This window comes from Arvicanthis niloticus, chromosome 20, assembly GCF_011762505.2.
Source record: "Arvicanthis niloticus isolate mArvNil1 chromosome 20, mArvNil1.pat.X, whole genome shotgun sequence".
Classification (NCBI taxonomy): Eukaryota; Metazoa; Chordata; class Mammalia; order Rodentia; family Muridae; genus Arvicanthis; species Arvicanthis niloticus.
In genome coordinates, this window is record NC_047677.1 from 39826490 (window position 1) to 39836111 (window position 9622).

Genomic DNA, 9622 nt, shown 5'->3' on the forward strand with positions numbered 1-9622 from the left:
GCCTCCTCTCAGATAAAACAGTATGAGAAGTGTGAAGGTACGGAAGAGGCATGCATGACATCAGTTTTCAAAATCATTGTTGTTAACGACAACTATGACTGATTGACAGCTTCCATGTCCTTGGCATCACAGGGGGCAGAAACATTGACGTGGCTTTTCCGGTCTGCTGACTACCATCACTCAGCCATGAGAAGAAATATAACAAGTATGAGTCTCGGTTATAACTAAAGGGTTTTGGTCACAGAAGGCTAACCCCAGGCTCAGTGTTTACCAACAAGAATCCCTAGTGGCTAAAGGTGTGACAGATGAGTGAGATATGGCGCAGGTCCTAACCAGCCCTCTCTAGGACTTTGCTGGTAGGTAGGTGTCCAGATGGACAGAGGATTGAGGCAAGGGACCCTCATTATAGATCACTTCCTGCTTTCCATCCTACACCTTTCCCATCTGTTAATGAAGGTCTAGAAAATAGAGATGGCTGTACGTGCGGAATGAAGGAAAGATATAACAAACATCTGGACTAAAATCAGGATTCGGAACAACCTCAGCCGACTGCACAGGTAAAACCCGAGCAAGCATCCATGGATCCATGCACAAGTTTGAAAAGGTCGCCCTGTAAGAAGTGAGCGATGCTAGGATAACTGGGCAGACAGACTCTGTTCCTTAGTCCGGTTCAGCACTGGATAGCTCCAGGAAGCCGACCTGGAAGAAAAGTATCCGCAGCTTCAGATACTTTGTTACCTTTTTACCCCAGCGAATGCGATGCTCCCAGGCAAAGTGGGTTGTAGAGCGCTGGAGGCAGAAAGGTCTGGGAACCGAAAGTGGCTGGAGGAAGGGATGTTGGAGAAGACCCGGGAGAGCTACCACAGCAGGTGAAGGAATGGTGAAGCATTAAGAGTTAGTCAGGTAAAAGATGACTATCTGGTGTCCACAGAAAGGAAACCCAGGAACCCCGAGCACCCAGGCCTGAAATCCAACCTTGAGGTGACACTCTGTGAGATGTACATTTGCTGCTTGGTGGAAACAGATAATGCTCTGCTGGGCCAATCAGTAAGAACTGGAGACGATCACATTCGACTTAGGGCTGAGCATATCTTGCCACCTTTAAATGTTTTCACTGCATTTATTTATTTACTGTGTGCGGAATGGAATGTGTGTTGCAGGCCTGGGGTTAGAGGACACATTGCAAAAGTCAGTTCTTTCTTTTGACCACATGGAACCCTGGGGGATTGAATTCAGGTAGTCAGGCTGGGCTTGGCAGAAGTGCCCTCACCCACTGAGTCATCTTGCTGGTCCAGCTTTACCAACTTTACAAGGTGGGCTGTTCTCACCCAGTGACTGGCAGAGGCTTCTCACTGGCCCTCTATTTAGTGGCCATGTTTCACTTCACTAATGCTATTAAGAGCTCTTTCCAAATCCAATTTGTCACATCTGCTAATTCTTTCAAAACACCTTCAGAATCCATCCGGTTTACTCTACCCTGAGGTAGACTATTCTTCCGATGCAAAGGTCTTAGTTGAGTCCCCGCCGTCTCTACACATGTGGGTGAAAGTCCATCCCAGTGTGAGGTATAAACCATGTCTATCTCTCTTCTTAAGGTCCCAGTGATGAACTAAGGCGATTCCATTAAAATTCACTCTGGGGAGCCAGTTTATCGTGAGATATTACTTACAGGGGTATGAGTACACCCGTGCCCAATGGGCAGGCACCCGAAAAATCATTACCCAGAAGGGATGAGGGCTTCCCCATAGCCATATATAGGAAGCCATACTCCACTTGTCTTTTCTGGCCTGTATAGTAACACCCTTCTCTGTGGTCTCATGCAATGAAGGCGGAGCTGCATTTGGTAGGTGATAAAGAAAAGCTGGAGGTTCAGATGAAGGTCTCCTGACATCCCTCCATGATGCAGTGAGCGAAAACAGTCAACAAGCCCAGCTGGGGCAATTTCTTTGCAAGAGGGCACAGCTGAATTCCTTAAGATGACGGGTTGCTCGGCTCAGAGGTGAGTCACTCACAAGACTCCAACTGACCTTTCTGTGCTTAGATTTCATCTCCTTCTCTCTATCCCGTTCAACGGGATGAATCTTCCTACAACTTCGGTTGTGTGATGGCTGGTTTTATGACACTTGACACAAGCTGGAGTTATTTTGGAAGAAGGAAGCTCAACTGAGAAAATGGACTGTGGGGAAACCTGTGGTGCATTTTATTGATCGTTGATGTATGAGGACCCAGATCACTGCAGGAGGGCTCAGCTCTGAGCTGGTGGTCCTAAGTTCTGTAAAGAAAGCAGGCTGAACAAGCCATGGGGAACAAGCAAATAAGCCTGGCTCTGTGGCCTCTGAGTCAGCTCCTGCCTCCAGGTTCCTGCCTTTTTTGAGTTCCTGCCCTCACTTCCCTCAGTGATGACCTGTGACTTGGAAAGGTAAGAAATAATCCTGTTTCCTCCCAGGTTGCTTTGGGTCCTGGTGTTTTGTCACAGCAATAGTAACCCTAGGATAAACTATGGCTCTTGATAGCATCGTTTGTGTGTTGAATGCTTGGTCTACTGTGGGAAGAGATATTTTCAGCGATTCCGGACACTTTAAAAGGACACATCTTATCTGCATTCCCCATTATCCTCTGCTTCCTGTCCCCCCATAAGGTGAAAAGCAGTCCCTGTCACATGTTCCCACTGCCGTTTTTGTATATGAATTGAATCCTCTAAAACCATGAGTGAAATCGGGTGGGGGTGGGGTGAGAAAGGAGTTAAAAAATCTCTGCCAAAATCCTCTTAGCCTCAGGCCTCCCTTTGCACTCAGGCTTGGCACATGCACTGGAAGTCTGTTTCCTGCTGGGAGTATGGCCTCACCCACTGAATTACAATTTAGCTCCTCGCCAATATTCCCATCTAGACCATGCATTCTTATCTCAACTCCAAAGCCTTGGAGAGTGCAGTGGGGATGGTATCTCCTGCATCTGAAGGGCAACCCCATCAAGTGCTTGTTGGGACACATCACGCATGCGCTTGGTGGGATATGTCACGCATGCGCTTGATGAGACAGGTCACACGTGGTGAAAAAGCAGAAAGGGCAGCCATGGTGGCCGGAGCATTAGGTGTTAGTTCTCTGCTACCATTAACTGGTCATGTGACTCTGGTTTGAGAGGAACGTTCCTTCCTTGCACGAGGAAGCAGACTGATGGACATGAGCGTCCCTTATAGATGGGGTGCTGACTCTTGGCTTTAGGACTGGCTAAGGACATAGTAAGGAGGCTCTGAGGAGCCATGGGAAAGGGAGAGGGAGGTGGGGGAGCTAAAAGCTCAGAGGAAGGAAGGACATGCTGGGCTAATGGGATAATTGGATAATCCTCAGAGCTAGGGGCTGCCAGGCTGGGGCCAGCTGTTAGCAGACACAGATAGTACTAGCAAAACAGGGTGCTGGTGCAGGAAGCAGCTTGCTGAGCGGTGGGGGGATGGAGGGGAGGGAGGGGCGGCAAGAGCCAGTGGAGGGGGATGGAGGGAAGTCCTGAGAGGACATGGAGGATGGGCCCTTAGGGAGCCTGTTAACTAAGGTGACAGGTAAGGACCCTGAATCCCTTTCTGTACCAGAGCCTATGAACTTATCTTGGCTTCAAGTGTGTCCTGGCCACCGAAGACTTGTAGACACCATGCCTGCCCAGTGGCGATGATTACAAGTGGAGCTTCTGTTTGACATGCCTGGGAAGATATCGCTGGACTCTTGTAAATGATAATTTCAGATGCATGGCTCAGGGAGTCCCTCTATTTCAGGTCTGTGCTGGGCACAGAGCAAAACATGTTTGGAGAGAGGTCTGATATAGGAGTCAGAAACCTGGCTTCTAAAGTCGTGGCTTTGCCCAAGTCACATAATTCATGATGTAAGCGCTCTGGACCTCAGTTGGTCTATATGAAGGAGGCAGTAAGTTATTTCCTTGTTGCAGGGCTACAGTTGGAGATAACATGAGCTTATGAATGGGATCATTTTGAGACTTACAAGTATTTTGTCAAACGTGCCGGTCTCAAATCATTATGTATTCTGTATGACTTGAAAAGGTTACTCCTAGGAGTCTTAGATTCCTCTGTAAGATGATGGTGTTACACTGGATAGTCTTTGTTCAGATTTTCAAGGCTGTGTTGCTATTAGTCTAGGCTGGCTGGCATCCAACTCATGACCCTTCTCTTTGTCCCAGGCTTCTTTAAATTCCGTTCCAAGTTTAATGACCTTAATTCTTATTTAAAAGTCTGTATTGACATTCGAACATAATATAAAGAGAAATGTTAATTAAAGGCCCATTTTATTTGTGAATGTAGTTACACATATTAGATATTAACAAACTGTATCTAACAATGTAGAAAAGCCAATATAAATCATGACCAATTAGGGTTAATACTAGGAATGTTAGGATGGGTTAACAATAGGTAATTAATCGATACTATTTTTTTTATTAACAAATATAAGAACACCACAGGAGCATGTTCTTACATGCAGAAAACTCATTTGGTAAAAAGAAAAACTTAACACTGATTCAAGGTAAACATGTGGCAAAGTACAAATCCAGAGATGGTCTCTTAAAATAATAGAAGGTAATTTCCTTTTCTCGTTTATGAATGTTTAAAAATGTATATGTTTATGCGTGTGCCTGGTATGAGCACCGCGTGTATGCAGTGCCAGTAGAGGGTGTTAGGTCTTCTAGAGCTGGAGTGACCACTCGGCTGGGAGCCAGCTTCTTTGTGTGTGTATGGTGTGAACTCATAGTCTTGTAGATACTGACCTGGATCTCCCACAAATGTAACAAGTGATCGTAAGTACTGACCCATCTCCCCAGCCTCCTTTTCTGTTTAAGAATTAGCATAGAAAGCAATGGGTTTCCTGACAGGCTTTTCAAACAGTTATCATTACGTTTACTTATTTACTTTATGGGCGTGTGCATACACCCACACGGGTGGTCCCTCGTGTTTGCCGCAGTGCGTGTGTGGAAGTCAGAAGAGAAATTTCAAGAGTAGGTTCTCTGCTTGCACCGTGTGGGACCTAGGAACAAAATATTAGATTTGGTAGCAAGCTCCTCTACCAACCTGAGCCATCTCTCCTTCCCCATACTTTGTTTCTGTTGATGATTCCCCTCCACCCCTGCCTGCCCTGGATTGCACCCTTCTACCCTCCGTAGCCCCCTTTCCATTTTCATGTCACATGTATTTGACTACCCTCTGTGGTGGTTTGAAGAAGAATGGTCCACACAGGCTCATAGATTTGAATGCGTGATCATTAGTGAGTGGCAGTATTTGAGAGGGATTAGGGGGTGTGGCCTTGTTGGAGGTAGTGTGTCACTGGCGTTGGCCTTTGAGGTTGCAAGTGTTCAAGCCAGGCCTGATGGCTCTGTCTCTTCCTGCTGCCTGTTGATCAAGGCGTAGAACTCTCAACTCCTCCTCCAGCCCCATGCCTGCCTGGATGCTGCCATGTTTCCTGCCATGATGGTAACAGACTAAACTCCTGAAACTGTAAGCCAGTCCCAATTAGATGTTTTCCTTTTTAGAGTTGCCATGGTCATGTTGTCTTTTTACAGCAATAAAACATTAACTAAGATACCCTACCTCCTTCCCTTTCTTTAAAACTCTTTGTCCTCCCTCATGCTTTTCTCAAAACACTTTGGAAGCATTAAATTGGAAAAACCGCAAGTCTTCTCTCTGTAGTGAAGAGCATGAACAGTCTTGTAGTCTGCACAGCAGTAAAAGCACACAGTCAGGTATGAGAAAGAAAATATGGATTTTTTTAAGAAAGGAAATAGCATGCTTCAGTCTGCAGTTGGGCTTACTGTCTTTAGAGGGAAAACAAAGGGTTTTTCTTCAGAGTCTCATAGGAAGTAAAATACTTTGGTTGAGGACACTGGCTATACCATCAGTGTGAAAACTCAACAGTGTTCCTATAGACCAGTGAAAAGAAACTATTATTAGAAGTAATTCTAAACAAAAATAGCCTCAAGAGATGGAAGGCAGCCAGGAATAAATTAATATGCACCGCTCAGTGGTAGAGTGCACATTTAGTGTTTACAAGGCTATGAGGTTCATACAACGCATACACAAAGAAGAGATCTCAAATAAATATGTGTGTTATGCTTATAGGTATGAAGAGAAGACAGAGTAAAGCTGTCCATTCTCTTCAAGTTTATAGATCAGCAAAGGAAAGATCTCAAATAAATATTATGTTCACAGGTGTGAGGCATGATTAACAGTATAAAATTCTCTTCAAGTCTGTAGATCAGTTGCAAGCCCTTAAAATTGCTAGTGGAAAATTTTCATGAAACATGACAACTTGCATTTTAGAGATTCATTTGGATAAAACAAACAAACAAAAAAACTAAAATGACAACAACAACAACCAAAAGAACAAAAACCAAAAAGAAAAAAAAAACCAACCAACCAAACAACAACAACAACAAAAAAACCCCTAGCCTTCAGGGATGACACACGCCTTTAATCCCAGTACTTGGGAGGCACAGGCAGATGGATCTCGAGTTAGAGGCTAGCCTGATCTACAGAGTGAGTGCCAGGACAGCTACACAGAAAAAAACCTTCCTTGAAAAGCAAAACAGAAAACCAAAACCAAAACAACAACCAAAGAACCAAACAAAAAATTAGTCAGGAATAATTCCTTTCCTTTGGAAGAGGGTGAACATTTGTTTTAATGGTTATTAAAATCAAAGTGACAGTCCGTGTAGTGATACCATGCAGGAACAAGCAACAGAGGACTAACTCCAGCACTGCAGTTGGAAGCAGACCCATCTATGTAGTTGCACCCAACTAAACACTCAAATCGATCCCGGCAGTGGTGGTATGGTCCTTACTACCTGCCCTAATGTTCTGAATTCCCAAATGAAAGACACACACACACACCCTTTATATTTTGATAGGCCTAAAACAGCTCAATGGTTGTGCTACTTCCTGCCCTCTACTTGGCTAATCTATCTCCCTCCAATATTCCCAAGTTATTACTTACTAAAATCTATATTCCATCTTTTGCTGCCCCAGACCTAGTCAGGCAGCCTTCTTGGGGCCCACTCTCCCATGGCTCCTATACGGTGGCTATGCTCTCTGTCCTGTACCTTCTCAGGTGTGGCGTGCCTCTCCTCCACCTCTCCTGGCATGACAGCTCTCCCTTTTCTCCTCCTTCCTCTCTGCCCCTAGCCCAGGAATCCTAAAAGTCCCGCCTCTGGCTGCCCTGCCCAGCTATTGGCTGCCGGCAACTTTATGTACCAATCAGAACCAACTGGAGACAGGGTCCTTCAGTGTCTTACATGTGGACATGCATGTTTCTCGTGCAAACAATTTTGGGGACCCAAATTAGAATAATATAAGCGGCATTCAGCCAAAACCGTTACACATCTGTCCATGGGAAAACAGTGTTTGGCAAATATCCATCTACCCATGGGGATGCAGTGCATGGTGGAAGAAGTCTGGACATGGCCAGGGCTATCTGCAAGAGAGGGGAGAATAGTAAGGGATAAAGAATAGAGAAAACGTAGTAAGGGACTCGGGGACAGAGGCATAGAGAGAATGTATCAAGAATAGCAGGGTTGTAAGGACAATGAGTAGCTGGGGAGCCTGTGAGCTGGAGGAGCTGTGGAGTAGGGGAGGAGGTAAGAAGTACTTGGATACTAGCACGAAATATGTAACAGGTACTTATGGCGCCAGCATGGGCTTCGATATGCCGATAGGTACTACAGGTAGCCATATGTCCCTTCCGCCAGAGGTAAGGAAAATAACTCCTTTTGGTAGAGAGGAATCAGCTTCACAAGTTCCTGAGGAGTTCTGGCTTTTCTTGAACAGCCAAAGTTCTCCTACTGTTGAGCTCAATCGGGGTATCTGAACTGATGTTTGGAATCTGGGGAGCTGGGGTTTCCCTTGGACCTGACAATATCCAGCTTCATAAAACTATTGCAGCTGGACGTCTTTGTTGTATAGTCTCCTCCCTGTGCACTTGTGGCTCTGCCTTCCTCGCATCTCGCCTGGGTTCTATAACAGATACCATCCCTTCCCATCTGTCTTAGGCTTTGTATTCCTGCACAAAACACCATGACCAAGAAGCAAGTCGGGGAGGAAAGGGTTAATTCAGCTTACACTTCCACACTGCTGTCCATCACCAAAGGAAATCAGGACTGGAACTCAAGCAGGTCAGGAAGCAGGAGCTGATGCAGAGGCCATGGAGGGATGTTACTTACTAGCTTGCTTCCCCTGGCTTGCTCAGCCTGCTTTCTTATAGAACCCAGGACTATCAGCCCAGGGATGGCACCACCCACAATGGGCCCTCCCTGCCTTGATCAGTAATTGAGAAAATGCCTTGCAGCTGGATCTCATGGAGGCATTTCCTCACGGGAGGCTCCTTTCTCTGTGATAACTCCAGCTTGTGTCAAGTTGACACACAAAACCAGCCAGGACACCATCTACCTGCTCCTGCTATTCAAGGTCTACACAAAGTATGAAGCAGAAGCTGTACCTAGTTAATGTTTTAACAAATGAACTGGGCCTAATGAACAGCCTGTATCTTCTTCCTTACCCAACTGCTGAGTGACAAGCAGGTCCTCTTGCTCACTGAAGAATGACTACTGGGTCCCTTGCTACCTAGTATTTGGGACCTTTCCACTTGTCTTCCTCTTCTAGGCTCCTGTGGTCAAGCTCACCCTTGGAAAACAATTGTACACTTGGCCATGGGTCACACAGGACAGTGGGGAAAGGAACAATGGGTGGGAATGTGCCGAGCTCGGACTGTACGGACTTCTGCTTCCTGGCCTGATTCCTACCTAGACTAAAGGTTTCAAAGCATGTTCCCTCAGAGGGGCAGAATGGTGGCCTGGGGGACCCCTAGACAGGGATGGGGTTAGAGCTAAGAAAGACTTTGAGGTTGATCAATTTCTTCTCCTCCTCTTCTTTCATTTTTAGTTGAGAAACATTTCCTGTTTTCCTGCTTCATGGTTCTCTTAAGAGGAGCAAGACTAGGGGGAGCTGAGCAAGGTCTCCTCTGGTCTACTGGCTCTCCTGCCCGGGCTACTTGGATCACTGCCAGTGTGGGCTATAACCTGACAGCCTAGGACCATCTCTGAGGGCCTTCCTTTCACCTGCTCCAGGAACCTAAGGACTGAATGCCAGAGATCAGTCATCTTTAGTGACCTTTTGTCTACCCAGGGTTGTTTCTGTTGGCCAACTGGAGCAAGAGGAAGGAAGGTGAATTCTTTTCTTAGCTCTTAAATGGCTAACATTTCAGGAAATCAAAATTCTGAATGGAGTCGAGGGCATTTCGATTCACTCTGCCAGTTCTAGTATATTATATTATAATCACACACACATTCCAGTATTCTATTCTATTCTATCCTATCCTATCCTATCCTATCCTATCCTATCATATTATATTATAGTATAGTATAGTATTCCAGCCTGCTAAGGCTTAGGGGCCTGGGTGAAGGTGTGTTCCGGGCCTTAGGGACTCGGTGTGACGGTGTGCTCCAGGCTCAGGGACAAGCTCTTCAAACTCACCATTCCTGTTTGGAGACTCATTATTGGAGCTTTTTCTGTTTTGTTTTTAGACACAGGAAATAGGTTTCCTATAAGTTTACATAATTTCTGTCTTCTATAAAATGACAT